Source organism: Entelurus aequoreus, linkage group LG12 (assembly GCF_033978785.1).
Source record: "Entelurus aequoreus isolate RoL-2023_Sb linkage group LG12, RoL_Eaeq_v1.1, whole genome shotgun sequence".
Classification (NCBI taxonomy): Eukaryota; Metazoa; Chordata; class Actinopteri; order Syngnathiformes; family Syngnathidae; genus Entelurus; species Entelurus aequoreus.
This window is the reverse complement of record NC_084742.1, coordinates 31456374-31476968: the sequence shown is the minus strand read 5'-3', so window position 1 is coordinate 31476968 and position 20595 is coordinate 31456374. Positions and strand designations below refer to the sequence as shown.

Below are 20595 nucleotides of genomic sequence, written 5' to 3'. Positions count from 1 at the left end.
GTCACTGGCTGATATTCTAATATTTAGCATAAGCAGCGGCAAACATTTCTTCAAGGAATACACGTCTTGTGCTTTCTTTTAAAAAATTAACGCGGAGGAACTGGGACCCTGTTACTCGTTGTATCGCTCAACAAAGGCAGCGGAACAATCGCTTGTGTCAAAGTTTGACAATGACAGAATTAGAGCAGGGTTCTTTTCGGCTCCCTGTCCCCCCACGGGGAACCTTGGCGCTCACAACTCCGAAAAAGTTTACTTTCGTTGTCATTTGAAATTACGCTCATTTGCATTTTTTTTTGCCGAGGAACGGGGGCTGGGGGGGATGTGAAAAACAAAAATGCCACCAAGAGGGACGTGAAGCCACGTACGTTACATCTTTGAATCCTTCGATGGGACGCGCTGTCTTGGTGATCACAGCTGCAGAGTTTACACCAACGTCTGATGGCCCATTCTACATGAATATGATGCAATAATACCAGGGGTCGGACCACTGGATGTTTCCTAGCATTGAGATACAATTAGTGACCATTGACTATTGCAATTACCTTTTCACTCTCTTCAACAAGTCAACGCGAAAGAGGCTTCAGGCTGTACAAAATGTGGCTGCCAGATTTTTGACCCAGACCAGCCCACATCACCCCCGTTTTATCCAGTCTTCATTGGCTTCCTGTTAAATTCCACATTGAGTTTAAGATTTTAGTCCTGACATTCTGTGCGTTGCATGGTGGGGCCCCTCAGTACATCACTGATTTGCTATGCCCCTACTCCTCAGGGCGCAGCCTGCGGTCTTCAGGCCAGGGTCTTCTAAAGATCCCAAAAATGTGTTTTAAAACCCTGTGGAGACCTGGCATTCCAGGCTATAGCTCCCAGACTCTGGAACAATTTGCACCAGTCCCTCCGTGATCTTGACTGACTTTTAAGAAACATTTGAAAACTTCTCTTTTTAGTAAAGCTTTTAGTTAATGCACCTTTTAACTATCATTTTTAATCCACTTTGTATCCTTTTTATGATGTTGCCCCTGTTGTTTTAATTGAATTGTTGTTTTACTTCACCTATATTTTGTACAGCGCTTTGTGATTTTATCTGTGAAATGCGCTTTATAAATAAAATGTACTTACTTAGCGGTACTTACCATGACTTCAAAGTTTATGACCATTAGACGTTAAGTTGTCCCCTGACCCCGCTCCCCAATAAAGATATGAGTAGTAGGTATGCAGATGGCATGGAAACAAAGACAACAAGAATGCTGGCACATTCAAAATATGCCGAATGGTTGAAACAAGGACACTGGCAATAACATTTTTATTGTTTTGTTTTTTTAAATCAAATGTTCTGTATTATTAGCATATGATTTGACATTGATAATAAAATAAACCGCATAAAAATCAGTTGTGAAAAAGGCATGTTATGATTAACTTATGAGCAAGTTATGAATGCATTGCTTTAACCCTTGTGCAAGCTTAAGATTGCGTATACACACTCTTAGTGCAAGTGTCATAAATCAGCAATAGTTTTTTTTATTTACTTTCCACACTTAAAATATTTTAAAAACTACATATCTATCTAAAGTTGTTTTTGATTTTTTTTTTAATCAAAAATAACAGTTTTTTATAATGACAAAATATGCAATATTTCACAAAGTTGCAGAGTGGAATATTTCCATCCATCCATCCATGTTCTACCGCTTGTCCCTTTTGGGGTCGCGGGGGGTGCTGGAGACTATCTCAGCTGCATTCGGACGGAAGGCGGGGTACACCCTGGACAAGTCGCCACCTCATCGCAGGGCCAACACAGATACCCTGCGATGAGGTGGCGACTTGTCCAGAGTGTACACCGCCTTCCGCCCGAATGCAGCTGAGATAGGCTACAGCACCCCCCGCGACCTGCAGAGTGGAATATTTGAAGGTCAATAATTCATGACAACATTGATTTTGATACAGTAGACAAGTAGACAAAAATTTTAATTTTTACAGTGTCTATTGCGCTGGAATGAGAAAGAAAACAGGCATGACTTGATTGACTTTATTGAGTTCATACAATTATTTTATATATATCTGCCATGGTATATGTAAATGCCTAAAATCATTTTCATTTTATATCAGTGGTTTAATGCCGTTTAGCTCTTTTATGTTCATCAAAGCTCTGAGAATTTTGCATCATGGTAAAGACCCAAAGCGTCCAGATGACTGAAATTTCACTAACAACTTCTGTTTATGTATGTTTCGCTCCTGAATATGAAGTTGGCGGTCAGTTCTCTTAATATCCATTAGTTTTTGAGTAATCAGTAGATAAGTATTGTATTTTCTGGCCTATTGAGCGCACTGGTATTTAAGCCGCACCCACCAAATTTTAGAAGAAAAAAAATATTTTTCACATTTATTAGTCATACCTGACAATAAGCCCCAGGAAATGCTTATTTACATACCTTAATTGTTTCCAAACGGTTCCTGTCACACGGCAGTAAAACAACTGATCAAACAAAACAGAAGTCATCGTCATGGACCCGCTAGTTGCAGAAGCTTTACGAAACTGAAACAATACAAAAAGAATGCCATTGTAACTTAATAACATAGACACTTGTAAACGTGTTAGCATATTCGCTGATGCTAAAGAAGCTAGCTTGTTTACATTATGATAGCACGTACAAATATGCATGAAAACATTCCTACAGACATCACACATGGAACGGTTTAATAGGTATGAATAGTTTTAGTTATATTGTAAAATGTACAATTATTGCTTGCAGTGATGAATGAAGAATCCTTTCGAGCAGAACGCTATGGACAGTTATACATCCGGTTCAAGGCATGAAACAGGAAGTACAATTTCAATCCTCAACCTGCAGTGACTAAACTCGTCCAAAAGATGACACCATAGCACAAACAATAATAACACACCTTTTTAGTGTCTCCGTCGGTTTAATATGAAAACTATTTGTTAAATGCAAAACATTATGGCCGTTGGCAAAGAAAAATCCCTAAATTAGCCGCACCGTTTTATAAGCCGCGGGGTTCAAAGCGTTGAAAAAAAGGCAATTTATAGTCCGGAAAATACAATAACTGTACCGGTACTTGGAACGCTCCTTTTGCATTGCCACGGGTGTGACGTCATCTACAGAACTGGAGCTTATTTCCTCCCAAAGACAGTGTAGATAATGACATGTAAAACTATTATTTTGATACGTTTTGGTCACCCCTGTCCATGATGTGGTTAACATTATGAGCAAAAAAGCAATTGATAATATTTAGACATCATAGCCTGTGTTTCCTTATCTTCGGTGTCTGCCTTTTATATTTCTTAAGATTAATATGACATGTTGATTGCATTTTGTTCCTATTTTTAAAACCTTGCATGACGCTGTGTGTTCCCATTTATTTTGAGGATATATCAAGTATGTTCTTTCAGCATTTTCTCAAGCACAATTCATTTCAACTGAAGGTACAAATCCAGCAGTAAAACATCAGGAGAAGAGGACGCAAAACATAATATTTTGTAGTGATTTGCCCAAGCGCCTCAAAGTTACAGGGAGTGTTATGCAGAAGGCATTGAGCCGTGCGTGAAATTTCAAGTCCATCCAATTAATTTCTAATAGCTGATGATGGGACAAACTATACAGGAGCATCATTGCCTTATGAACATAGGTGGATTAATGACCGGGCCTACCGGGCCCAGGCCCAGGGGGCCAGAGGCCCCAAGGGGCCAGGCCAACTTGGCCCCGCGGCCGCGACCCAAGCAAAACTACTTTTGCAAAAATAATAATCTTAAGCCCCAAGGGGCCAGGCCAACTTGGCCCCGCGGCCATGATCCATAGAGGGTAAGAGGCCCCAAGGGGCCAGGTCAACTTGGCCCCGCGGCCGCGACCCACAGAGGGCCAGAGGCCCCAAGGGGCCAGGCCAACATGGCCCCGCGGCCATGATCCATAGACGGTCAGAGGCCCCAAGGGGCCAGGCCAACTTGGCCCCGCGGCCACGATCCATAGAGGGTCAGAGGCCCCAGGGGGCCAGGTCAACTTGGCCCCGCGGCCACGATCCATAGACGGTCAGAGGCCCCAAGGGGCCAGGCCAACTTGGCCCCGCGGCCACGACCCACAGAAGGCCAGAGGCCCCAAAGGGCCAGGCCAACTTGGCCCCGCGGCCGCGAGCCACAGAAGGCCAGAGGCCCCAAGGGGCCAGGTCAACTTGGCCCCGCGGCCACGATCCATAGAGGGTAAGAGGCCCCAAGGGGCCAGGTCAACTTGGCCCTGCGGCCGCGACCCACAGAGGGCCTGAGGTCCTAAGGGGTCAGGCCAACTTGGCCCCGCGGCCATGATCCATAGAGGGCCAGAGGCCCCGAGGGGTCAGGCCAACTTGGCCCCGATCCATAGAGGGTCAGAGGCCCCAAGGGGCCAGGCCAACTTGGCCCCGCGGCCACGACCCACAGAGGCCCCAAGGGGCCAGGCAAAATTGGCCCCGCGGCCATGATCCACAGAGGGCCAGAGGCTCTCAATCATTATTATCAAAGCTAATTCTCAAATTGGATGGATCACACAACCTCACTCACATATTCTTTATCAATTATTAAAGGTTGTTTCTGAATTTTGATCACAGAACTTAATGCAAATATTCTTGATTGATTGACAAAGCTCATTCTCAAATTTTGATTACACAACCTTACTCTGACAAATTATCATTATCAAAAAGCTCTATCTCGAATTTGGATCACAGAATCTCACTCAAGTATTCTTAGCTGTGCCCCTCCCCCATCGAGTCTTTCATAAACCGGTCTGTTCTTTTAGAATCTCCTCATTTGGTATTTTGAACTCGTGAGAGACTGCTCAAAATTTGGTTTCCTTTCCCTCAGTTCAGACTCAGAGATAATTTGAAATCATTCAACAAGAAGTTTAACGCGCGCACACACACACACACACACACTTGAGTTGAGCATTACTTGGAAATTCTTATATTTTCCATTTTGCTGTTATTATCAGCATCTTCCCATTTTGTCCTTTTCTTTCGAGAAAGTTTACAGTCTGACATTTGTCACTGCTGTCAGTTAATAACTTTTTGGTCTTTGACCCATTTTGTCATTTTCTCGATTCGATCGTCACTGACCACTCTCTCCTGTCTGGCAGACATCGTTGCTGCCATCATAGCTAGCAAGCTGCCTGCAGCGGGTCATCCCTATGTTCCCCGTCCCTATGTTACCCGGGTCCTATGTTCCCCTCTACCGGGGAACTAAGGACCCTTTTTTAAAAAAAGTGTTGTATGTTCCCCGCTGCGGGGAACGTACAACACTTTTTCCAGAAAAGGGTTCTATGTTCCCCGCTGCTTCCAATGCGCGACTAAGTAAGACGCACGCAGACACTCATGACAGAGACGCGTTTAAGTTGTCGAAGGAAGGAAGTTCGCGTTTGAGTTGCTCTATCTGCTGCCGCACGCCCTGTGACAGGTTAGGTTTAGGGATGGTTTTGGTCAGGGCACAATTTCGCCAAAAAAGTGCTCCACAACGCCCTGTGACAGGTTAGGTTTAGGGATAGTTTTGGTCAGGGCACAATTTCGCCAAAAAAAAGTGCTCCACAACGCCCTGTGACAGGTTAGGTTTAGGGATGGTTTTGGTCAGGGCACAATTTCGCAATTTCGCCAGATACAATGCAGGGAACATAGGACCCTTTTTTAGAAAAAGGGTCCTAAGTTCCCCGGTCGCATACAAAGACCCAGGAACAACCGGGGAACATAGGACCCGGGGAACATAGGACCCGGGGAACATAGGCACGCTCCCGCCTGCAGATAGCAACATTTTGGTGTCCTTTGGGAAAATATTTAGAAAGAAGACAAAAGTACACACAGTTGTACAACTATTATCTTTATGATCTTTTTTTTGTTAGTTTCTCTGTTACTGTGTGTGGCCAATTAAGCGACTTTTGGCCATACCTGGCTGGTGACATTTAGCGACTTTCTGGTTGATGTTAAGATTAATAATAGCAACAGTTCTCTTCATCTTAATGCAATTTATTGTGTCTGTCTCTCCACATTTTGCCATTAGGTACTTTGAGCTCTTGTTGGTCAGTCACTCTAAGGTACATTGTTGCTGCCATCATAGCTAGCAAGCTGCCTGCAGATAGCGACATTTTGGTGTCCTTTGAGAAATATTAAGAAAGAAGACAAAAGTACAAGACATTGTACGATTACTATCTTTTTAAAATTATTTGTTTCACTGTGTGATTGACCGACTTTGCCGCTAGATTTCGCGTCTTTTGGCCATACCTGGCTAGCGACTAAAAACATCATTTAGCGACTTTTTGGTTGTGAAGATAAGTGGTAAAAGCAGATCTTCCTGTTGGTCTTCCCACATTTTGCCATTTGGTACTTTGCACTCTTCTTGGTCACTCCAAGGCATTTGTCCCTGCCTTCAGCTAGTCACTTGGCTCTTTTGGAATATATTTCACTGTAATTGGCTCTCTCTCTCTCTTTCTCCTCAGTACAAATCAGCCTGTTCCCTTGCCATTCATCACTGACCACTCTGCTCTCCTGTCTGTCAGACATTATTGCTGCTTGCAGATAGCTTGGGGTCCTTAGAGAAAATATCAGAAGAGAAAAGTACACAATTATCTTAATTATCTTTTTTATTCAGTCAGTCCTTCAGTGAGTCCCAGTGTGTTGGCGATTAAGCAACGTTGGCATTCAATTAGCGACTTTTGGCCATACATGGCTGGCGACTCAAAAAACTAGAAAAAAAGTACAAAAAGTTGTACAATTAATATCTTTATTATCCTTAATTCCCCTGAATCCTAGAGTGTGTTGCAATTAAGCAACTTTGCTGCTAGGTTTAGCGACTCTTGTTTTGGGCATACCTGGCTAGCGACTACAAACATTATTCAGCAACTTTTTGGCTGTTAAGATTAACGTTAATAAATTAAATCCTAATACAATTTATTGTGTTGGTCTCGCCATCTTGCTATTAGGTACTTTGAATTCTTGTTGGTCTCTGCTAAGGTATCTGGCTGTTGTCTTTGCCTTCAGTTAGTCACTTGGCTCTGGAATATATTTAACTGTACTTGGCTCTCTCTTTCTCCTCAGTACAAATCAGTCTGTTCCCTTGCCATTTAGACATTTTCTTGATTGGATCATCACTGACCACTCTGCTCTCCTGCTGTCTATCAGACATTGTTGCTCCCATCATAGCTAGCAAGCTGCCTTGGTGTCCTTTGTGAAAATATTTAGATAGAAGACTAAAGTGCACAAAGGTGTACAATTATTATCTTTTCAAAATATTTGTTTCACTGTCAGTGTGATTGACCGACTTTGCCGCTAGATTTCGCGTCTTTTGGCCATACCTGGCTAGCGACTGAAAACATCATTTAGCAACTTTTTGGTTGTAAAGATAAGAGGTAAAAGCAGATCTGCCTGTTGGTCTTTCCACATTTTGCCATTTGGTACTTTGCACTCTTGTTGGTCACTCCAAGGCATTTGTCCCTGCCTTCAGCTAGTCACTTGGCTCTTTTGGAATATATTTCACTGTAATTGGCTCTCTCTCTCTTTCTCCTCAGTACAAATCAGTCTGTTCCCTTGCCATTTAGACATTTTCTTGATTCGATCATCACTGACCACTCTGCTCTCCTGCTGTCTATCAGACGAATCAGTTGATTCTCTGCTCTCAATTGTCTATGCTAGTAAGCTGTTATTCTCTGCTTTGGAGTGTTGATGCTGGGTTGCTAGTTTTCTAAATCACCTCACACACTTGAAGGAAGCAGCACCGATCATAAACACACAAACAAACTCACACACACACACACACACACACACACACACATAGTTGGTTTATCTGTTGTGATAGGCAAAGAGCCAATGTGCAAAGAAAGAAGGGAAATATGGATCATAAACGTTTAAGTGGAGGAGCTAGAAAAAAAATTCAGCAAGAAAAGAAAAAAAAGGAATCAGTTTTACTTGAGAGTGTTCCAAATATCTCCAGCTTCTTCAGTACAAAGACATCTGCTGAAAGCAATTCTATAAATGCTACTGCAAATTCAGCTAAGGTTAGCAATGCACCTGAGCTAGCATGTAGCTCCCAAGATCCTGAGACCACTACAAGTGTAGACACTGAACCAAATGCTTCTGATGCTTATGATTCAACCAATTCAGCAGTAGCCAGTTGCTCGGATGAATGTGAGGTCACTGCACCTCTGGACAGCATAGAAAATGAGCTGAATCTTTCTTCAACACCATCTACAGTGACAACTCTACCTAGTGATCCCGCTAAATGGGCTGAGACCCTCACTGAGTCAATGAAGGAAGTTCTTATTCAAAGAGGTGCAAAATCATTTCACAACCGTCACAGCCATTATCCAGCTTCTGTGAGGAACAGTGGGCTAGGAGGCAAAACCCGATGCCTAAACAATGAACATTTTACTTCACACTTGCCCAATGGACAACGAGTACAAAGAGAGTGGCTGATGTACTCTCCCTCTACTGGTAATGTTTACTGCTTTGCATGCAAACTGTTTTCCCCAAAAACGCATTCTTTTGTGACAGGCTATTGTGATTGGAAACACTCAGAAAGATTTGGTGAACATGAGCGAAGTGCTGAGCACATAACCTGCATGCAAGCAGTCTTGAACCGCGCCAAAGGTGCCACAGTTGATGCAGACCTGTTCAAACAGTTTCAGGCAGAGAGCAGCTATTGGAGGCAGGTGTTACAAAGAGTTGTTGCAGTCATTAAATTCCTTGCAGAAAGGGGCCTTGCATTTAGGGGTAAAAATGAATCGTTAGGGTCTCCTCTCAATGGGAACTACCTTGGTATTCTGGAGGTCCTGGCTGAATTTGATCCCTTTCTAAAGGATCACATCAGAAAGTTTGGGCAGATGGGTCGAGGTAATACCTCATATCTGTCCTCCACCATTTGTGAGGAATTCATTGAATTGATGGGTGCAAAAACCAAACAGGCTATAGCAGATGAACTGCAAGCAAGCAAATACTACTCTATCATTGTGGATTCAACCCCAGATTTATCTCATGTGGACCAATTGACATTCATATTCCGTTTTGTTAGCAAAGAGGGCAGTGTTGTTGAACGCTTTGTGGGTTTTGAGCCCATTACTAGCCATACAGGTGAAAGTTTGGCTAACTGTGTCATGTCTGTGTTGGAAAATCTAGGGTTAGAGCTGTCAAATTGCAGGGGGCAGGCTTATGATAATGCCAGCAACATGTCAGGGAGGTATAATGGGTTGCAGGCTCACTTAAAGAAAAGCAACCCATTAATACACTATATTCCATGTGCAGCTCACTCTTTGAATTTGGTGGGAGTCAACAGCATTGACAGATGTGGAAATGAAGTCTCTAAGTATTTTGACTTGATTCAGTCTATTTACAACTTCACAACTGCATCCACACACCGATGGGACAGGGTATTTGGCAATTCCAACATAGATCTCACACTTAAAGCTTTATCCAACACGCGTTGGAGTTGCCGTGCAGAATCTACCAAAGCACTGTGGCAGAACTACAGTAAAATAAAAGCAGCACTACAGGTTATTTCCACTGATGACACAGAGAAACGAGACACACGAACTGAAGCTGACAGTCTAGTGCGGAAGCTGGATTCACTTGAGATGGCCTTCATGGCAGGCTTTTGGGACACTGTTCTGTCCAGATTTCAGGCCACAAGTCTGCAACTTCAAAAAGCAGACATGGACCTTGGTACAGCAGTTAGATTGCTGGAATCTCTGCGCACCTTTGTTCTCTCCCAAAGAGATCTATTTGATCATTTTGAGCAGAAAGCCTTAAACATGTTGGGTGGCACCCCATCTTACAGGGCTGAACGGACGAGGAAACGTAAAAAGTTTGCTGATGAATCAGCATCCCCAGATGTTGTGCTTGAGGGAAGGCAACTGTTTCAAATAGAGACATTTATTGCCTCTATTGATCAACTGAGTTCAAGCCTTAATCACCGTCTGGAGGCCTACAAACATCTGAACAATTTGTTCAGTGTCCTTTTCTCTTTGGATACAGAGTCCAATGCTTCAGTCCTTCACAAGGCCAAGATTCTCACTGAATCATACCCATCTGACCTCAATGAAAGTCTTGGACAGGAGCTTATACAGTTCAAATCTTTTATACAGCTCAACAACACTGATGAGGAGAGGACCCCTTCAGGACTGCTCAAAACAATAATACATTTTGGACTACAGCCTACGTTTCCTAATACATACATTGCGCTACAGATTTTTCTCACTCTACCGGTCAGTAACTGTGAGGGAGAACGCTCATTCTCTCTTTTGTCAAGAGTAAAAAATGAGCTGCGCACAAGAATGACTCAGAAAAGATTAAATGCGTTATCTCTAATGGCAATTGAGAGTGAGCTGACAAGAGAGTTGGACTTCAATGATGTGGTGGATGATTTTGCAAAATTGAAAGCACGAAAGAAACCCCTTGCTTAAAGGTGCACTGTGTAAGATTTTTAGGTTATTTCCAGAATTCACCCATTCACTAATGTTAGGCTACCTGTTTTCATGAATACTTACCACCACCATAAAATTCTAAGTATCCATTATGACTTGGAGAATTGCACTTTTGCCATTTCTGGGAAGTGTCACCTGGATTGTGAAGATAGGATTGACTTTAGGCAGAAGCTTGGTGCTTTCTCTGGCAAACTGAACCTCAAGCTTCATTCTCTGCAGCTTTGCATTCTTGTGCAGACTTTCATCCACAAGGAACTTTTCAACTTCCCCACTATCGTGAAGGGGCCATCAAAAGATTTCAGTGTGTCCAGCATGTCTAGTCTCCTTTCTTTGAGCCATCTCTTGTTTCTCATCTGCCCTACTCTCGAATTTTGCCTTCATGAATTTACTCCAGTTGAGCTCAACCTCCCTTTTTGCTTGTGCTGCTGCCTTGAAACCTCTGAAGCTCCTGGCTCTTCTGTAAAATTATTGACCTATTGACTGCGTTCAGTGTGCCCAACTTCTTCAGTTTGTAGTCCACCTTGCCACATTGTCTCTCCATCCCAATGTTGTGCACAGGGGTGCCATCAATGTTACTAGCCTGTTCACTGACAGGGTCCATTGGGAAGGTCTCCTCATCCATCCTCTGCCTGGCCAGGACAGTCTTCAGATGGGGCAGCATGAGATCTGTCAGCTGCTTCACTTCATCCAAGTATTCGGCAGCCACGTCTGACACTGAGTTCAGGACATGTCCAGTGCCTGTCCAGCCACTATAGCATTCTTGGAAATGGGCTATCTTGACCTGCATGCAGCCCTTGTACCATGAACTGGCCTACACCTTTCTTTGTGGTGCTCTCCGATGCATGTTATCATTTTACCTTTCTCCTTCTCCTCAAGCTTAACCACAAATAGATACAGACTTTGAGCCTCAATTTGCTGCACAGCTGCCGTTATGCCAAAGTGTTTTCCTAAGATATTATTTTATTTTTAATGATAGAAGGGAGGAAAAGGGGGCAAAAATCATGTCCGATTTAGTTTTTTGGGTGGGGTGGGGGGTTTATTTCATGATAGCTACCAACTTCCAATACATAATATCTCTCAAATGACCCAATGCACCATCACTGAAGTGGGCGTAATCATTTTCCAAAATGTTTATTTTTAGGCCATTTATCCCCTCCCCCTGTGTCTGTGTGAAACCTGTGCTTGTCAGTGTCTGTGTGGTATACCTAATAGTGTGTGTGCAGTATGTGCACTCTTCTGTACAGTACAGTGTGCATGTCTGTTCACAGTATACAGTATTTCTTGCATAGTGCGTGCGTGTGTGTGCGCCCACACGCGCGGGGGGTTGAGGGGCCAAGACCATGTCAGGCCCAGGGGGCCAAAATTTCTTAATCCGCCCCTGCTTATGAAGCACATGATACTGTGGCCTTAGAAGCCTCAATGTGTCACTTTCAGAAAAAAAATTGCAAGACCGATATAACTGCTGTGTCATGTGACTATGAGGCGCCAAACTGTGTTTATCAGGAAGTGCTTTTTGCGGCTCACCATTGACCACTCGTACTTAAGGAAGTCAAAGGACATCAGTTTTCATCAGCGTAATCAATTTCAATTTAACTAACAAAAAGGAACATTTACGAAGTGTGGGATAATTTTCATGTTATATCGCCAAATTAGGTACATGTTCTTCTTTTCTTTTTTACGAATTGGCTCATTGGCCAGGGTTGCACATTGCATTTTTTTTTTTTTTTTTAAAGTGTCTTTGCTAAATTTTAACGTTATTTGCAGGTCAAACGTAGTGACTTTTTTGAAACCTAGTAGATGGTGGATGACCATTATGAAACATCTACACAGCATCAATGCAGTGTCAGTACAGCTAGTGAGTGGGCCAAACACTCTTTGAGGCGTCACTTACTTATTACTACTAATAACCGAGCTAAAATATGTTGTATTTGTCAGAAAAATAATAGCATAGGCAACACAATAGAGGTTTTGCTTAATTGTTACCATTCTGTGTGCTGCTGTTCAGTAATAGAAACATCCCCAAACCAACACATACTGTATGCATATCTATCTGAACCTGTTAGTGGACATTTTATATTTGAGACATATCAATTAGAGTTTGACTAAAATGTTTTTGAAATACACGCCACTACAGTTGCACCTCTAAGGAACAAAGTGCAGAGTAGGCTAGGTTTATCTCTTGTGCAATTTAACCACACGGTCAGTCAACCAATACAATATGACTAAGTCGAGAATAAATCAAAGGGTAAGTCCGGATGCTTTTTTTCAGTGATTTAAAAGGTTAAAGTTATTATTATTATCCGATATGAGTGTACCGTGGCAGCAGAGTCAAGGAAACAGTGAGCATGATTGGCATATTCCAATTCCTTGAATAGTTTCTATTTCTACTTGCTAACAAGTAGTTGTGGGATTGCATAATAAATCACAAGAGGCTATTCAACTTTTTACCAGGTGACTTGGTGCCACATGCGGAGCAGCAAGGATTGATGCTATTAGCAAATCCATGCCATTCAAAAGCCAAGCGTCCACACTAGAAAGATGTCAGCGTGTTCCTTTTAGGAGCCAAATATTTGCGTATGTTTAGCACTTGGTTCACATAAGAAAAGGAGATGAGTGAAAAACCTTCTTAAAACCCCTGAAGGGCACTTTGAGTCATGCAGTTGGCTTACTAATGTCACTTTTTACTATGTTTAACCTGTCATGATCTCACATGACAGTTTAGTCTTCATCATTAGTTTCCTGTATTTTGAAATATTGTTTATCCAGCGCTCTTATTTCTTCCACTTCCTGTTTGTCACCACTTCCCCCCACAACCTACTCAGTGGCCTAGTGCAGTGGTCCCCAACCACCGGGCCGAGGCCCGGTACCGGTCCGCGGACCGATTGGTACCGGGCCGCACAAAAAATGTAAAAAAAAAATTTTTTTTTTTTTTTTTTTTTTTTTTTTAATGAAATCAACATAAAAATCACAATATATGCATTATATATCAATATGGATCAATACAGTCTGCAGGGATACAGTCCGTAAGCACACATGATTGTATTTATTTATGTAAAAAATAAAAAAATAAAACATTTTAATACACCCCCCCCCCCACCCCACCCCCCACCGGTCCGTGGGACAATTTTTCAAGCGTTGACCGGTCCGCAGCTACAAAAAGGTTGGGGACCACTGGCCTAGTGGTTAGAGTGTTCGCCCTGAGATTGGTAGGTTGTGAGTTCAAACCCCGGCCGAGTCATACCAAAGACTATAAAAATGTGACCCATTACCTCCCTGCTTGGCACTCAGCATCAGGGGTTGGAATTGGGGGTTAAATCACCAAAAATGATTCCCGGGCACCAAAAATGATTCCCGGGCACGGCACCGCTGCTGCTCACTGCTCCCCTCACCTCCCAGGGGGTGAACAAGGGGATGGGTCAAATGCAGAGGACAAATTTCACCACACCTAGTGTGTGTGTGACAATCATTGGTACTTTAACTTTAACTTAATGTTTTCTGATTGGCAATCAGATGACACAGCTGTCCCCAGTTGTCCTCTGGACAAGTTTTTTTTTTTTTCCATCTGCACGTTACCTGCTGTCTTTACATCCTGGGGTCCAGAACAACACAAACTGTAACAGAACCATTTTTTTTTTTGACAACATTTTTCCCCAACTCTGCACGTGACATCAAACATGTGCGGCTAGTGTTCCAGAGACTATTGAAAAAATTAATTAGTCATTATCTGCAGTGTTTTTATTCTTTTATTATGTTGACTTGGCGCCAGATGCGGAGCAACGAGGTGGTGGATGCTCTTAGCTAATGGGTGCATTCAAACGCGTGTTGTGCTTGCTATCTTTGATTTTATGGTCTTTTTTCCGTAGTTTGTACTTTTCACTTGGCTTGCGTTTTTCTGGTCTATCTTGTGCTCAACTAGTTTTTCTAGTTTCCCTCTCACCTAGTCATTGGCTTGTATCTTGCCTTGGTTTGTTTTTCCTGTTTTTTTCTGTTGCCCCTATTGTGCAATTGTAGTCTGTTCACTCTGTCTATTTGTTTCTCTTTTTTTGTTTTTTCTTTATCTTCATTTAACTGTTCTTACATCAACATTAATGTCGACTGAGCTCTTTTCTTTGGATACTAACCGTATCATCTACGTATGTCAGGTTAAAATCAAAATGTATCATATTGAACAGCAAGACATGTAGTCTTTCACACACACTAAAGCCTTATTTTGCATTTTTGATAAATGCATTAAAAATCTGCAACCTTGGGCATTGAAACATACCTAAAATGTTAGACCAATGACTAATTATTATGCTGTTAGGAGAAAAAACCTGAAGCAAGGGCTATTATTTTGCAAAAAAGCAATACTATTTGCTTAGTTGGCGGAGGTTGCAAAAGCCTTTTTGCAGGATCTGTTATTTTCCATTAGTGGTGCATTAACTCTGTGTTTGTGTATTTCAAGAGCGCTTTCATATATTTTACATAGAGTAAAACCTGCTTATATCGAAAAACTGTCCAATGAGGTCATTTCTATGAAAAATCATTCTGTTTCGCCACACCTCGTGTGTGTGTGACAATCATTGGTACTTTAACTTTAACTTTATGTCGACATGTGTTGTAATATTGTAAACGTCATCATTCTTCATTCAGTTTGAAAACATACTTTATATTCGCTTTTATTCCCTATTTGTATGTATTTGCTTTTTTTTTTAGATGTTATTTTACTATTTTATGTGTAATGCTATCGTAATTGATAATTATTGACACTAAAGGGACAAGCGGTAGAAAATGGATGGATGGATGGATGTATGTGTACTATCCTTATTAGATTGTATTTCTGCATGTGCAGCACTTAGGTCAACTAGAGTTGTTTTAAACATTTTAAATACAAACATGCACAGTGACTTCCTGTTCAGTGAAAAATAAGCTTCAAAATAAAAGTATGGTAGTAATAATGTCATGTTAGCCCGTGACGGACTGGACCATGGGGCTGTCTCCAAATTGGGGTCTACAGCCATAGCAGTGCGTATTTGTGGGGGACTGTTTTCATCGTATTGATTTATCTCTATGTATTAATTCATTTCTAAGTATTGATTTATTTTTAAGTATTGATTTATTTTTAAGTATTGATATGACGTGCTGTGACTTTGGGAATAAAACTTTGATTATTTCACTGTGAATCATTAGACGTGAAGAGGTTGACTAATGTGATTATGTAAACACATAACCCTTTAGATTACTTACATTCATAAATGTAACAAGATGAAGTTATTTTTTGTTCGTGTACATAACGTGTACTCATGTACCTGCTGTATTAGTCAGCTTTTATGAAAGTTTACATCCATGTTACTGTATTCTTGTGTTTTGGTCTTGCTTCTTTCTTTAGAACAACATCGGGGGAAATGGGCTCACAAGCACATTAATATAAAATTAAAATAAAATATATATACATACACATGTATGTATATATACATACAGTACATATACATATATATATATATATATATATATATATATATATATATATATATATATATATATACACTACCGTTCAAAAGTTTGGGGTCACCCAAACAATTTTGTGGAATAGCCTTCATTTCTAAGAACAACAATAGACTGTCGAGTTTCAGATGAAAGTTCTCTTTTTCTGGCCATTTTGAGCGTTTAATTGACCCCACAAATGTGATGCTCCAGAAACTCAATCTGCTCAAAGGAAGGTCAGTTTTGTAGCTTCTGTAACACGCTAAACTGTTTTCAGATGTGTGAACATGATTGCACAAGGCTTTTCTAATCATCAATTAGCCTTCTGAGCCAATGAGCAAACACATTGTACCATTAGAACACTGGAGTGATAGTTGCTGGAAATGGGCCTCTATACACCTATGTAGATATTGCACCAAAAACCAGACATTTGCAGCTAGAATAGTCATTTACCACATAAGCAATGTATAGAGTGTATTTCTTTAAAGTTAAGACTAGTTTAAAGTTATCTTCATTGAAAAGTACAGTGCTTTTCCTTAAAAAATAAGGACATTTCAATGTGACCCCAAACTTTTGAACGGTAGTGTATATATATATATATATATATATATACACAATATATATATATATATATATATATATATATATATACATATATACGTGTATATATATATACATATATACAATATATATATACATATATACATACATATATACACATATATCTACATATATACATATATATATTACATATATACACATATGTTACATATATATATATATATATATATATATATATATATATATATATATATATATATATATATATATATATATATATATATATATATATATATATATATATATATATATATAAAGACGTGTCTCAAAACAACCTTACATTAGAGCAACATCTGTCAATGATTTGAGGAGTTTGCTTGAACACATCCAAGGTATCTGAAGAGAAGCAGTGCATGAATAATAACGAAAAGTACCTTCACCAGTGTTGACTTGCTTTCCAACTTACGCCTAAAACTCCCACTGCAACTTCCCTCGGTGCGAGCGAGAGGAGAACATTTTAAAAAGGCAAAAGGAGGGAAATGAAAGGAAAATCAATGAGGGCGGATTTTCGTTTGAGCGGGCCAGTGTGAAAAACACAGCCGAGTGTTTCACATGCCGCTGAGCCCGACGCTGACCTCCATACAGCGATGCAGATCAATGGACAGGACGGAGGCCACCGGGGTATTGATTGATTAATCAAAGCTAATATTCTTTTGATCAGCAGGGCCGCCCTATTAACTGCTGAAGGCGAGTAAAGCAACGTGTTTTATTTACTCATTCGGTGTCCCGTGATGATGCCTGCTGCAGCCTTCACACTGATGTAACCATCCTGCCATACATGGGACTCACACAAAGGCTTTCTTTCATCTGCAAGCACATTCAATTAGCAGGGATGGTTTTTACTATGAATTAGGGTTCTGTTCCATTGAGTTCTTAGTGACAGGTTTAGAGATGGGTACTTACACATTTTGAACTGCTACTGTACCTGGGAATCGATACCGATACTGAATTGTACCACTTTCCAGTACTACTGTGTGGGTGTGTGTGTGTGTTTATATGTTCATAAATGTTCATTTGTTTGATAATACAATTATTTTTAACAATGAGCTGATAATGATAACTATAATGTCCAGTTGTCATATCTTGTTTTCTTACGCTTCTGAGTAGTGTTGTCCCAGTACCAAAATTATTTCGATACTTTTCGGTACTTTTCTAACTAAAGGGCACCACAAAAAATGGCATTATTGGCTTTATTTTAACAAAAAAAAATTCTCATTGCAAGTTTTTCCTTAAATAAAATAATGAACATACTAGACAAATTGTCTTTTAGTAGTAAGTAAACAAACAAAGGCTCCTATTTAGTCTGTTGACATATGCAGTAAGTAACATATTGTGTAATTTTCCATTCTGTTATTTTTTTCAAAATGATTAAGGACAAGTGGTAGAAAATTAATTATTAATCTACTTGTTCATTTACTGTTAGTACTGTATCTGCTTACTTTCTCTTTTATTATGTTCTATCTATCTACACTACTACTACTACTACACTAATACCGGCATACCGTATACAACCCTATTTCTGAGTCTTATTCGAAATGAGTGTTGCCGTAGTCAGGAAGTAGTCTTTGCCATTAGGATGAATGTGCAAGTGTTGCCTTTTGTTGATCCCTTTAAAGTGATTATACTCTAAGTATTGTACTTATTACACACCAGCTGTTTGATTGTAACATGCATCTTATTTGTAGTTTTCATTACCGAATATGGAGGTGTTGAAATCGCCATGTAAAATTGCCAATGCTATTGGAAGCACCAATAGCTTCCAATAGCAAATCCATCGCAAATTAGCATCGAGCTAGCGCATTTTGAAAAGTGGAGCCTTACTGTACTTTTGAGCGTCTTATTCTTGCTTTGTTGGCATGGACAATTGTAACATTACCTAGAGGCAGTCCGTCGGAGTCTGGTTTGTGGGCTTGCCTGCTTGTTTACCGATCAAATGCTTGAGTCTGCAACTGGACATGTCGTCACTTGCAACAAAAGTATCAAAAATATGGAACCAATTGGTTTTACATGAGTCGGTTTCCCGATACTACCAATGGACTTCAGTGGGTAGTAGGGGTGTGGGAAAAAATCGATTCGAATTCATATCGCGATTCTCACGTTGTGCGATTCAGTATCGATTCTCCTTTTTCAAAAATCAATTTTTTTTTTTAAATGATTTTTTTATTTTTTTTTTATTTTTTAATGAATCAATCCAACAAAACAATACACAGCAATACCATAACAATGCAATCCAATTCCAAAACCAAACCCGACCCAGCAACACTCAGAACTGCAATAAACAGAGCAATTGAGAGGAGACACAAACACGACACAGAACAAACCAAAAGTAGTGAAACAAAAATGAATATTATCAACAACAGTATCAATATTAGTAACAATTTCAACATAGCAGTGAGTAAAAATCCCTCATTGACATTATCATTATCCATCCATCCATCCATCCATCTTCTTCCGCTTATCCAAGGGCGGGTCGCGGGGGCAGCAGCCTAAGCAGGGAAGCCCAGACTTTCCTCTCCCCAGCCACTTCGTACAGCTCTTCCCGGGGGATCCCGAGGCATTCCCAGGCCAGCCGGGAGACATAGTCTTCCCAACGTGTCCTGGGTCTTCCCCGTGGCCTCCTACCGGTTGGACGTGCCCTAAACACCTCCCTAGGGAGGCGTTCGGAAGGCATCCTGACCAGATGCCCGAACCACCTCATCTGGCTCCTCTTCATGTGGACGAGCAGCGGCTTTACTTTGAGCTCCCCCCGGATGACAGAGCTTCTCACCCTATCTCTAAGGGAGAGCCCCACCACCCGGCGGAGGAAACTCATTTCGGCCGCTTGTACCCGAGATCTTGTCCTTTCGGTCATAACCCAAAGCTCATGACCATAGGTGAGGATGGAAACGTAGATCGACCGGTAAATTGAGAACTTTGCCTTCCGGCTCAGCTCCTTCTTCACCACAACGGATCGATACAGCGTCCGCATTACTGAAGACGCCGCACCGATCCGCCTGTCGATCTCACGATCCACTCTTCCCTCACTCGTGAACAAGACTCCAAGGTACTTGAACTCCTCCACTTGGGGCAGGGTCTCCTCCGCAACCCAGAGATGGCACTCCACCCTTTTCCGGGCGAGAACCATGGACTCGGACTTGGAGGTGCTGATTCTCATCCCAGTCGCTTCACACTCAGCTGCGAACCGATCCAGTGAGAGCTGAAGATCCTGGCCAGATGAAGCCATCAGGACCACATCATCTGCAAAAAGCAGAGACCTAATCCTGCAGCCACCAAACCAGATACCCTCAACGCCCTGACTGCGCCTAGAAATTCTGTCCATAAAAGTTATGAACAGAATCCGTGACAAAGGGCAGCCTTGGCGGAGTCCAACCCTCACTGGAAACGTGTCCGACTTACTGCCGGCAATGCGGACCAAACTCTGGCACTGATCGTACAGGGAGCGGACCGTCACAATCAGACATTCCGATACCCCATACTCTCCGAGCACTCTCCACAGCAGTGGTCCCCAACCACCGGGCCGCGGTGGTTGGGTTTTTATTTTTTATTAAATCAACATAAAAAACAGAAGATACACTTACAATTAGTGCACCAACCCAAAAAACCTCCCTCCCCCATTTACACTCATTCACACAAAAGGGTTGTTTCTTTCTGTTATTAATATTTCTGGTTCCTACATTATATATATCAATAGAGTCTGCAGGGATACAGTCCGTAAGCACGCATGATTGTATCCGTGGGACAAATGTTCAAGCGTTGACCGGTCCGCAGTTACAAAAAGGTTGGGGACCACTGCTCCACAGGACTTCCCGAGGAACACGGTCGAATGCACAAAGATAAAATAAGTCATATTTTCGGTTCATTTAATAGTTAAAACAAATTTACATTATTGCAAACAGTTGATAAAACATTGTCCTTTACAATTATAAAAGCTTTTTACAAAAATGTACTACTCTGCTTGCATGTCAGCAGACTGGGGTAGATCCTGCTGGAATCCTATGTATTGAATGAATAGAGAATCGTTTTGAATCGGAAAAAATCGATTTATAATCTAATCGTGACCCCAAGAATCGATATTGAATCG

The 20595-nt window shown here is 41.3% G+C and overlaps 1 long non-coding RNA gene across 1 annotated transcript in view; it reads right to left on the bottom strand.

Moving 5' to 3' along the window:
- The window catches only part of LOC133662030 (uncharacterized), a 41246-nt gene extending 23975 nt beyond the window's left edge, over nucleotides 1-17271 (bottom strand). Inside the window, exons 1-2 of the long non-coding RNA XR_009828053.1 lie at nucleotides 16889-17271; nucleotides 2424-2527 (exon numbers count right to left, since the gene is read on the bottom strand). This is a non-coding gene — a long non-coding RNA (uncharacterized LOC133662030). The remainder of the gene's footprint in view (nucleotides 1-2423; nucleotides 2528-16888) is intronic.
- Nucleotides 17272-20595: the final 3324 nt, after the last annotated feature.